Source organism: Pleurodeles waltl, chromosome 8, assembly GCF_031143425.1.
Source record: "Pleurodeles waltl isolate 20211129_DDA chromosome 8, aPleWal1.hap1.20221129, whole genome shotgun sequence".
Lineage (NCBI taxonomy): Eukaryota > Metazoa > Chordata > Amphibia > Caudata > Salamandridae > Pleurodeles > Pleurodeles waltl.
The window spans coordinates 402,609,402-402,622,311 of record NC_090447.1 but is presented as its reverse complement, the minus strand read 5'-3'; positions in this window follow the sequence as shown (position 1 = coordinate 402,622,311).

Below are 12,910 nucleotides of genomic sequence, written 5' to 3'. Positions count from 1 at the left end.
TTGCAAGGGTTGCAAGGGTTCCAACAACAGGTACCGCAACCGCAGCCGCAGTTGCAGGGAAATATGATGTTTCAGCCACAGGCGAGAGGCAGAGGCAGAGGAGGTTTTGTGAATAATGGTCCGGATTTGAGCACTGTTGTGACTCCGAATGGTGTGCAGGCATTGAAAAAGGTGATGCCGTGTCACGTGTGCGGAATTGTCGGTCATTGGAAACGCGAGTGCCCGATGGTGGTGCAGGAAGGTGCAGGTGTTGGTCAGCAAAACAATGATGTCAATGCATTTCAGACAATGAGGGGACTGAAAATGAGAGGTCCAAACCCAAATTTTCAGACCATAAATCAGCTGCAGGGATTACAACCTATGCAGCAGCAGCAGATGCAGATGACGCAAATGCAGCCAATGCAACAGCAGTTTCCCATGGTACCTAATCAGCAAATGCAAATACCTTTGGCACCAATGAGTCAGCAGCAAGTGATGGTTCCTCCACAGGTTTTGGGTCAGGTAATGAATACAAATGGCACTGTACAACAGTTCCCATTACACAGAGAGGATGGAATAAACAATGAATGGGAGAGTGAAAGTTCAGGAGAGGAGGGAGATTGTGTGCTTGCAGCATCCTTGGAAGTTGATCAAAAGGGTCCATATGTAGAGGGAAGAGTCATGGGTCATCGTGTTTCATTCTTGGTTGACACAGGAGCCACACGTTCAACTGTTAAGAGCATTGAAGTACCAAATTTGCCGCTCTCAGGAAGGACAGTTCAAGTGGTGGGAGTAGCAAACAGGCACCTGACAAACCCAATTACAGATCCGGTACCAGTCAGTATTGGTAACTATCAAGGGTTACACAAATTTGTGGTATGTGACTCAAGTCCGATAGCACTGTTAGGGAGAGACCTATTGTGCAAATTGGGTTGTTCGATTATGTCTTCGAACGAGGGAATTAAAATTCAGACGAGCAGTGATGGGGAAGAAGAGGACAGTGTAGAGGGGGATGACATGGAAACTGTCGATGAAGAGTATCCTCTGATTTGTCTTTTCCCGATGATAACTGAAGAAGATATTCCAGCTGAATTACGGGAAACAGTTGGAAAGGAAGTGTGGGATATGACAGGGAAAGAGGTGGGATTGATGAAAGGAGTGGAACCAGTGAAAGTGACTGTAAAGCCCAATGCAACCTTTCCCCAGACCCCACAATACCACATGGCACAAGACACCCTTATGAAAGTTGCCCAACTCATAGACGAATTTGTAAAACAGGGAGTACTGAAAGAAGTGTTAAGCAGTCCATGTAATTCACCAATCATGGGACTAATAAAGCCGAGTGGAAAGGTCCGACTAGTGCAGGACTTGAGGAAAATAAATGACATCATAGTCAAATGTTGCCCTGTCGTACCAAATCCAGCTGTGATAATGTTTCAAGTCCCTTGCGATGCCGAATGGTTCTCAGTCATCGACTTGTCACAAGCATTCTTTTCTGTGCCTCTTCATGAGGACAGCCAATTTCTCTTTTGTTTCAAGTTCTTAGACAGAGTGTACAGTTGGTGTCGAATTCCTCAAGGGTTTTCTGAGTCACCGTCAATATTCAATCAGATCCTAAAGAAAGACTTGGAAGCATTAGAATTGCCATTCGAGTCAACCCTAGTACAGTACATCGATGACTTACTGATTGCATCAAAGACAGAAAGTGGCTGCACAGCCGATACCATTGCTCTGTTGAACCATTTGGGAAGGAATGGACACAAGGTGTCTCCTTCCAAATTGCAGTTCTGTCAGAAGAAAGTGAAATACTTGGGTCACCAGATAGAGAAAGGGTCACGGAGAATAATGAAGGAAAGAATAACAAGTGTACTTCAAATGAGTCCACCAAAGACAAGGAGGGAGGTGAGGAAGTTTTTGGGAATGGTGAGTTACTGTCGCCAGTGGATTCCCAACTTCTCAACTCTAGCAAAGCCTTTACTGAAGCTGACCCAGAAGGATGCCTTGGATCAAATTGAGCTGAAAGGAGATGAGATGGATGCTTTTATCGAATTGAAAGAATGCATGTGCAGGGCTCCAGCTTTAGGTATGCCTGATTACACAAAGCCTTTCACATTGTTTTGTCATGAACGTGATGCATGTTCTTTGTCTGTCTTGACTCAAGCCCATGGTGGCATAAACAGACCAGTAGCGTATTTTTCAGCTACTTTGGATCCGGTCGCAGCAGCACTTCCAGGGTGTTTGCGCGCCGTAGCAGCAGTTGGTATCAGCCTCACTCAGAGTGAAGGAATAGTGATGGGACACCCGGTAATAGTCATGGTCCCTCACTCAGTTGAGATACTTTTGACCCACTCCCGAACGCAACACATGACTGGAGCAAGACTCACAAGGTATGAAACGATAATTCTGGGCTCACCGAACGTGCAGCTGAAAAGGTGCACTACGTTGAATCCAGCAACCTTGCTTCCCAGTGAAAATGCTGAAATTGAGAACGCTGAAGACGTCGAGCATGACTGCCTTCAGGTGACTGAATTTTGCACAAAACCTCGACCTGACATTAAGGATACTAAGCTTGATGAAAATGACCAAATTGTTTTCGTTGATGGTTCATGTCTAAGAGATGGGATGGGAATTTTGAAAGCAGGATATGCTGTATGTACTGTAACAGGTGTCTTGGAAGCATCCTGGCTCCAAGGAGTCTATTCTGCACAAGTAGCAGAACTTGTAGCCCTTACAAGAGCATGTCAACTGTCTGCATTGATGAAAGTCACCATTTACACTGATAGTCAGTACGGGTTTGGAATTGTGCACGACTTTGGACAACTATGGTCACAGAGAGGTTTCCTGACTTCTTCAGGATCCCCAGTGAAAAACGGGGAGAGAATAAGGGAATTGTTACACGCCATTCAAATGCCAGCTGAAGTTGCAGTGGTAAAGTGTAGTGCTCATACAAAAGGACAGGACTATGTTTCTCTGGGAAATGCATATGCGGATCAAGTCGCAAGATTTTGTGCCTTGAACTGTATATTACTCAGAGATGAATGGAATTCGATAAGTGAACCAGAGCTCGAACCAGCTGAAGCATTTGCCTTGAAGGTCGTAGATACAATAGATGAACTAAAAGCATTACAGAATAACGTCAGGGAGGATGAAAGAGATTCCTGGATTAAATCACAATGTATAAAGAGACCAGATGAGTTATGGGTTTCAAATGAGGGAATTTTTTTTTGCCAAATAGTCTCTTATAGCAGCTAGCGCGGTTCTATCATGGGCAAGCTCACCTAGGGAGAGATGCCATGATAAGATTGTTCAAAACTGATTGGTTTAACCCCAGATTTCGTCAAGCTGCAGAAGCAGTTTGCCATCGATGTGTCACTTGCCAGCAGATGAACCCAGGAAAGGGAACAGTTGTGAACGCGAGCCACATTGGCAGGGCCAGTGGCCCATTTAGTAGGATGCAGATGGACTTCATTGAGATGCCTGTGCATGGAGGTCTAAAGTATGTGTTGGTGATTGTGTGCATTTTTAGTCACTGGATTGAGGCATACCTCACACGTAGAAATGACAGCCTTACAGTTGCAAAACTATTGTTGAGGGAGTTGATACCACGTTTCGGATTCCCGATCTCTTTAGAATCAGATAGAGGAAGTCACTTCAATAACGAGGTGATAAAGTTACTTTGCGCAGCGCTGAACATTGAGCAAAAACTGCATTGTAGGTATCGCCCTGAAGCATCAGGACTGGTGGAGCAGATGAATGGTACACTGAAATCAAGAATGGCGAAAATATGTGCATCGACAAATTTGAAATGGCCTGACGCATTGCCCTTGGTGCTAATGTCAATGAGAAACACCCCTGATAGAAAGACTGGATTGTCTCCGCACGAAATTCTCATGGGCAGGGCTATGAGACTGCCTGCAGTTCCCGCAAATGCGCTTTTGAATATTACAGATGATATGGTGTTAGACTACTGCAAAGGTCTGGCTGACGTGGTTCGCTCTTTCTCTCACCAGGTGGAAGCAACCACCTTGCCACCGATCCAAGGTCCAGGACACACACTGAAAGCAGGTGACTGGGTCGTGGTCAAGAAGCACGTGAGAAAGTCGTGTCTGGAACCCCGTTGGAAAGGCCCTTTCCAAGTGATCCTGACGACCACAACCGCTGTGAAGTGTGCGGGAGTTCCCAACTGGATTCACGCCAGTCACACAAAGAAAGTGTTGTGTCCCACAGATGAGGAAGTTGAAGAGCTGAAACTGCCAGTGCCTGATAAAACAGTGCTGAGCGCTGAGACAGAGCAAAACCAAACTGAAAGCGAACAGGCAGGAACGGAAGAGAGAGAGATATTCTCTGAGGACGAAGGGACCAACTCACTTGGGGAAGACCAAGGAGAAAGCTCAGACAGCGACGAAGCAGCTGAAGGTGACAAAGAACCTGAAGCAGCTGAGGGTAGCAAAGAGCCTGAAGCAGCTGAAGGTGACAAAGAACCTGAAGCAGCTGAAAGTGATAAAGAACCTGACGAAAGGAACGGTGACGAAGGGCTCGAAAGGGGTGAAAAAGCAGGAGAGCCTGATCAGAGGAGGGCTTTCCCAGAAGCAGACGATACAGAAAAAGAAAAGGAGAACGTGATTGATTCCCCAGAAGGAGAGCACAAGGCAGAACAGAACGAAACAGTTCAAGCTTCCACAGAAAAGATCGCAGGTCCATCAAATGGACACAGTGCAAAGAGGAGACTAAGTATATCACCAATAAAACAAAGGACTAAAGAAAGTTTGAATGACGGAGAAAGGCCGAAAGTGAAAGAGAAAAGAAAGGAAGTGACTGTCGTGGTACCTTCCTCAAGTGAAGGAAAAGACTTGGCCAAAGAGGAAAGCACCAGTGAGGCAGAATCGAAAAGAGAAGCGAAAAGGAAAAGGATACCGAATAGGAGATATTCCGGTCCAGAATGGGCATATGTAGTCAATGACGATTGGACTGACGAATTTGTATCTCTAAGCCTCGAGAACGAAGAAGAAGAGATACCAATAGAAAAGAAAAGTTTTATGGACTCTGTTGATTGAAAGGGTGATAAATGACATTGCTTGCTACAATCTAACGTGATACAACCAGCTGAGACATTGCTAAACCGGATGAGACACTTGCTGAACTGATAAAAGACTGAGTTATTGCCGAATTGAGACAAATGCTGCTAACCGATAATTGACTGGCCTTTTGAAGAAGACTGTGTGAACATCGCGCTCGTTCAGCTTTGTAACTGAATTGCTAAATAGTTTCTTTATAGGTGCTTCTAGCTCTCTGATTCTATACAGATCATGACGCAAAACAGTAGAAAGAAATATTGTAAATATGTGTGTGTAGGCTTGGTAATTGCATGTGTACTAATAATAATGGCAATTGTGCTTGGAATGCATGGTAAGGGTGAGAATGAGAAAATTGATGCTTCTACTTTTGCTCCTGTTACTGTCAGTGAACTAACCGCATTGAAAAGACTAGAATTAGATGAGAGACACTTGCATGATAAGAAAGAACTTTCGTATAATGTTTTCTATCGCTTGCTAACAGAATATGTTGAGACTATGGATGCGAAAGATTGCTATGTGTGTACACAGATACCGACATCAGTAAAGGAAGGGGTGACTTATCACCACATGCCTCTTACATACGGGATTACATGTAGTATAGTAATGTCTAGATTTTATGGTCAAACTAACATACAGTATTTTTACTCGAATTATGATGTTACCTTTGCATATGTTCCTATAATAGCGCAGCTAAGCCAGATTGCTAAAGATTGGGATGCTAAAATAATGAGGGAATTTTTCGAGCCAATGCAACCTTTTGAAACGGCTCACGCTCATAGGGAAAACCTTACCTGCTCGCTCTCTGCAGTAGAAATAAGCTTTTTAGATCGCACAGATGATAGAAGGGCACAAATGAATGCGAAATTAGAAACAGAGCTAAGTAGGAGGACTTCAGTAGATCATTATGATTTTGCCGCAATAAAAACACAAGGGAGAATAGCTTTAGATGCTTGGCATGTAGGGAAATTTTGTATATATCGAGGTGAATCTTATTATGATAACATTTTCGTAGGGGTGAGTGAGTGGAAACATACGTTTATCTTTAAGGCCAAATGGACATTCATGATGAACGGACTTGACCCTGTCATTCCAGGTGTATATTACATTTGTGGGTATAATGCCTATTATCGTCTTCCAAAGGGATGGTGGGGAAGATGTTATTTGGGTATAGTGTTCCCAAAGGTTTATCAACTGGATGACCTATCGATGATTCCAAAGACATCTGGATCCCATCGTATCCAGAAAAGGGAGACCGCAGCTGCTGTGGTAGGAGATATATTTGGAGCCATGGTTCCTTCATTGGGAGTTGTGTTGAATTCCATCAAAATACGAAAGTTGTCTACTATAGTGGATAACATGTTGACAAAGTTTTCAGGTGCTATAATCCTGATAGATGCTGAACTTGCAGCGGAAAGAGCTATGACTCTTCAAAATAGGCTTGCCTTAGACATTCTTTTAGCAAAGGATGGCGGCGTTTGCAAAATGCTTGGTGCACAACACTGTTGCACGTATATTCCAGATAATAGTGTGAAGATTAAAACAATGCTTGCTAACCTAACAAAAGAGAGTGCGGACTTGAAGGAATTGAAAGAACCAGGAGTGTGGGAGAAGGTTGGAAAAGGACTTGCTTCAGTGGGAAATTGGATTGGGGGAATTTGGAATGGAATATTACTAAAAATGATACAGGGCATACTAATAGTACTGATTTGCATATTTGGAATTTGGGGAATGAAAAAGGGAATAATAATGATTATGGAAAGAATTAAAAGAAGGAAGGAAGAGAAAATGATGAAAAGAATGGCAGAAGAATACAAAGCGAAAACTAGGGGAATTAAAAGGAAAAGAGAACTGACAGAATTTTAATGGAATAAAATTTGTGGGCATGATTTGGTGTGATGACAAGTAGTCATCAGAGGAGGGATTGATGAAGCTGAAATGAAGGTTTTACATTTATTTGCGCATAAACGTAGGGTGAAATAATCATGTGTGACTTTAACCGAACTAATAAAGATTGTACGGGGACAAAATGTGCCCTCAGAGTAGTTTGCCAACATTTATAAGCGTGCTTTATATAACGTGATGTATTGGAATTGCACTAATCCGACATAATCGTAAACGTGTGTTATGATTTGCTTGTTTGAAATGTTTTAGCTTAGCCTAACTTTAGTGGAGGCTTCGGCCTAGTTGCCTGGTCTCACGATTTAGATGCTCGTATTTTTCCAATGTGCTAATAAACGTGTATTTCTGCTTGAAGCTGTACTTTTCCACTGATATCGTTCACATGCTTATCTTAAGGTTTCGTGCCAGCCTGGCATTTTTTCTCTTTGCTCCAAGGTCAATCTGCAGGTGCGGACAATGGAAGCTCTGAAAATGAGTTAATTGGTATAAAATGTTGCAACTTGCGTACCCGTCTCCAAGGATAATGTATGCTTAAGTAAAAGCTTGAGAACTGTTGTTTTTGATTGGACAATTTGAAGCCAAACTATGAACCCTCCAATGGAAGACCATACTGGATTTGAACTGTTGTCTATTTAAACCAGGTGCACGAGAAGAAGGTAGCCATTACCCGACATTGCACCCATTGCGCCATTTTGCAGCTATTATGGCCCATCTTGCTGCGACGCCATTTTGAGAGACTTTGATGCTTTCTCTAATCGAGAGAAAGAGACTTTAAATGATTCTTACCCTAGAGACTTTAACTTTGATTTGTCCCTTTGCATGAAGTAGTAGTTTATCTTGCCGCCGTGAGGCAACTGCCCCGTCCACCCCTGCCCCTTTGCCCCGTCCCATGCTGATCGAGAAACGGTACCTGTGAGACGAAGACTTCCTTGTATGCTGATCGTAATTGGTAAATATGAAAGGAAATTGTAAAATTGCATTGTGTTTCTTTTAGGTAACCAACTGCTGATTTTGACAAGATCCCTAGTTAGGAGTTTTCCAAATTTATGTTGCTAAATTGTTTTTGCATGAAGTCCCACATGCCGATGCTAATTTGAGGTTAGATGAGGATTCCTTTTGTTGCACGATGCAATTTGAGATCTTGTTATGCTGACTAAATGTATGCAATTAGCCCATTACAGATTATAGTTCTAGTGATTTGCATTGCTATTATCGAATGCCTTGTTATTCAAATGCTGCATAGATTGCACCTGTTTCGCCGTTATGGACAGCTATTAATGTTCATTTACGTTTATCATTTGGTGTTGAGACACATCTATATTGTGCTAGCTTTGTTAATATAGGGAAATAAATTCACTAACTTTGAATAAACTGGTGTGGTTATTTCTGACTGAAAGGTCAGGGTTCGCCGAAATGTATTCTGGATTAATTGTTAAGTGTTATGTTGATCAGGGCATTGCTTATGTTCGTTATTGATTATTGATTTGATTAAATTGACTGATAAAGGGTGGAGAGGGTCCCACTTAGCCAAAAGATTCATCGGCCTAAAGAGCGTCCAAAATACAGGTAAATTATTAGTACGGAACGCTCTATCACTCCCATGCAGCATTTCCCACCTTCTGCTCCTGCGCTTCCCACCAACCCTTGCCCACCATCTGTCTGATCTCCCCCCCGGTCTTTCTTTTAATGACAACCACAGCAAACGCACAGTGGATGCTCACAGTTGGTGCATCAACGGCAGTCTTGTCTGCACCCATCCACGATACAACCACGGGCAGCGCCAGAAACCATCGTCCACCACCTACCCATTGCATCCCAAGTCTCATTGTTCATCAAAGCCTCCCTCACCAGAAACCATGGGCACCCATACACACTCTGCACCCAGGCTTTCCCACCTGGACCAAATGTGCATTCTCCTGCTCCTTCTGCCTCGTGTGCGCCCTCTTTATACCCCTTCTCGTCCTCATTGAGACCTGGTGTAACTCACATCTGCCCTGGACAATGCAATGGCCACCCTCCCCCGCTACAAGATAGCAAGACAGGACAGAGCCAGCAAACCTGGAGGAGGACTTGCCATCATTTACAAAAATAAATGCAACTGCTCCATTACGTTAGCGAACACCAGCAACCGCCTAGAACACATGGCTTTCAAACTTTGCACCACCACCCTGAAAGAAGCCCTTAATTACCGGCTACCAGGACCAAGATCCAGCTTCTTCACCACTCTCACTGACCTCATCGCTCCACTACCGCTCACCTTCATTCTTCTAAGGCAACCTCCACTTTCACTGCGAGGATCACACCGACCCCCAACTTCATGAACCACTTGGAAGACCTCAGCATATCAGAACTCACCCAACAATTTAACAACCCCATCCAGGCACCTCAACAATCCTCAATCCTGTTTTCTCCAACTTTTCTGACATGACAGTTAACAAACCCATCCACCTTACCTGAGCTGACCACTCCTTCATCCACTTTAGCCTGCACCTGGCCAACGATCAAAGACCTAATTTACCATGAATCCAGGTTAAATTTGAACATGGTCTCCAAAGAAATCTGAAGCACAGAACCTCGCTCTCAATGCCTTCCCCACTGTGGAAATCTGTCATGTCCCATTGTGAACTTCAACACATGGATAACTTCTGCACAGACTCCCTGGTGCCGCTTAAAACCACCTCATCATCTCGGACTACGCCACAGAAAAGCTGTTACACAGAAGAACTCTGCATCACCAAATTACACTGCAAACTGCTGAAACACTAATGTTGTCACACCCACAAAAACGATAGGGACACCTACAAATGAGCCACCTGTATCAATCACTAGTGAGTTAATGGCACAGTACACAGCACTCACAGAACTGATTCAGAACAGCTCCAACTCCTCAAAACATGTTTTAACAATAGTAAAGGAATTCACATCCCCTGCCACCAGCTCTACAAATGTCACCTCCATGCAGGAACACTGTACCCAGCTTGCCCACTACTTCAACCACAAAACAAACATCATCTACAACAATTTCACACCCCAACTAGACCTGCCTTCACCCATTCTCTCGAGGCAAATGACAGAAACATCCCCAAAACTGTCCAGACCTGCTGGTCAGCCATTACCCTTCTCGGTACCACAACACAATGTGCTCCATACACTCAAGAGCCCACTTGGATTCATGCCACCAATTCATTTTCACCAAAAGACTTGACCCTATTTGCAAAGCCCTCGCACCTATCTGCAATGACTCTCTCACCACTACCACCCCTGGAAACATGCCACATTCCAGCCACTCCTGAAAAAGCTCTTGGCACACATGAAGACTCTAGGGGGCTTATTTACACATCCCTGTGCACCACTGGAACATCACTTTTAGTGACGGCCTGGCAGCGCGCACTGCAGGGACATAGCTACAAGGTCACAGAAAGGCACTCTGTGTGACTTTTCATGGCCTTGTAGATATGGACTGAGGCAACGCAGCAGAAGTCGCTGCGTTGCCTCCCCCTGTAATAGGGAGGTATGCCATGGGCTTTACGGTGGGTGTTCACCTGTAACACCCATGGCATTTGACACATTCCCAGATTTATGAGATTTTGTAAACCTGGGAATGAGTCAAAAGCCTACACCTCCCCAGGGGGGTGAAATGGAGGCAAAACGAGGAGAAATACCTTAATTTCTCCTTGTTTTCCTTTATCTATGTGTCCTGCATTTTGTACCATACATAGAAAGTGGAAAACACCTCTTGTGATTGTTTCTGTGCAGGAAGATGTCCTTTCCTGCAGAAAAACAATCATTCCTGCAAAGCAGACACCCTTCCACCATGGTGCAAGGGTGCGTGCATTGGCACATGGCAGCCCACTGTGCATTTCAGCTAGCCTGGCTGATGAAAGGTAATACCCTGAAACCAGTCGCAGGATGCTTGTTTCCGGTCCAGGGAAGACCTGGTCTGGCAGTTCAGGCTGGACTGTTCCCATGGGAGACAGGGTCAAGACTGATTTGCATATAGCTGGGTCCAAATTGGAATGGCATGGATATAAAAAAACAATGGTTTTAGGCCCAGATCTCTGTACTGGGGGTGAATGTTTGACATTGTTCAGCATTCCGTCCATCACTTGTTCTTTTTGCATTTGTCGGTCTTAGTGGAAAGGGTATCCCCAGACGTGGGTCCCTTGCTCCCACCCCTCCCATTCCCCCATGCTGCTGGAGTCAAGCTAGCCTGGCTGATGAAGGATGATACCCTGAAATTGGTCCCAGAATGCTTGTTTCTAATCCAGAGAAGATCTGGCCTGGCAGTTTGGGCTGGACTGTTCCCATGGGGAACAGGTTCTAGACTGATTTGCATATGGCTGGGTTCAAATTAGAATGGCATGGGTAACAAAAAAATGATGGACTTAGGCCAAGATCTCTGTACTGAAGGTTTGACATTGTTGAGCATTCCGTCCATCACTTTTTTTTTTTTTTACAAATCAATCATCGCAAGACTTGTAAAGGTCTTGTGAGTGCATTGTTTAAACCAAAGGGTGAGACCCTGAATTGGAACAGGTTCTCTGGAGTGAATAACACATTCTACACCTTGGAATTGTGAGTGAAGGTGAGTTTCCAAAACCCACTAGTTAAGTAAAAAGTGTTCAGAAAAAGTGCAGCTCCCAGCTTAATTATTAGCTTATCAGTTCAGAAACGAGGTGACAAGATTCAGACCTATGTAGTCTACAAAGAAGTGAAGGTTCTTCAACCCCTGGTTCAGCACAGGCACTACTGCAAGTGCTCAATAACCCTAAGTACAACATCCTAATGACCTCTATCTTGATGAAGCTTCTGTAGCAGAACTTCTCTCAGCTGTCACCAAACTTCCAAAAGACAAGACCCCTGGCACAGATGTTTTTACTGGGGAATTTTATTTTCAATTTTCTGACATTTCTAGCTTCAAAATACTGCTCCTCGATCAATATTTTCTCTCCCAAAATCAGGTTCAAGGTGCATTCCTCGAAGAAATGCTCCGCCTGCTCCAAAAGAAAGTTAAATATTTGTCATTATGTGGGAATTACAGACCTATTTCCCTAATAAATACAGACTTTAAAATGTTTGCAAAGGTATTACCATACACATTAACCAAGTGATTCCAGATCTTATTGGAAAAGAACAGCCAGGATCTGTTAAGGGGATGTTTATTTCAGATATCTCCAGATCTTTTCTAAATATCATCCATTATGCCTCAAAATTTATCTCCCCCATGGTTGCAATAAGAGTATATGTAAGGAAAGCATTTGATCGTGTCAATGGGGTTTTATTTTTGGAGCATTATGTTGGCATGACTTCTGTCCTCATATACTTAAATATATTCACATATGATTTTCTGCTCTCTCTACCTCTGTCTGTGTAAATGGCAAGCATTATCAATACTTCCAATTAAGTAGGGGCAGTAGACAGGGTTGCCCTTTATCCCCTCTTCTTTTGATTTTATAATTTGAACAATTTCTGGAAAAGATTTATCAATCCTCTGCCTTCTCTGGTTTTAAACACAATGATACAGAAGTCAAATTTACTGTACATGCAGATGATATTTTGCTCTAAATATCAAATTCTCACTATACTACCCCTGAGTTCTTTAGTCTTCTCCACAATTACTCTGAGGTTCCCGGGTATAGATTAAATATTTCTAAATCGGAAGTAATGCCTCTAAATAAATATTGTCTTCCAGGAATGTTCTCTGGATCAGGTTTTCCCTTGAATTCCAAACCTATTAAATGCTTAGGCATTTTATACTCTACTTCCATTAAAGAGACCATCCAAACCAACTTTAATGCAGGCAAAACAAAAGTAGCATAGATATTTGATTGCTGGTCTCCACTTTTTTCTAACCGAGTAGGACACATTATTCACTGTCAAAATGATGATGTTACCCATTGTTAATTTTTATTTATACATGCTTCCTGTTAATCTCCCACCGTTATTCTTTAAATCTC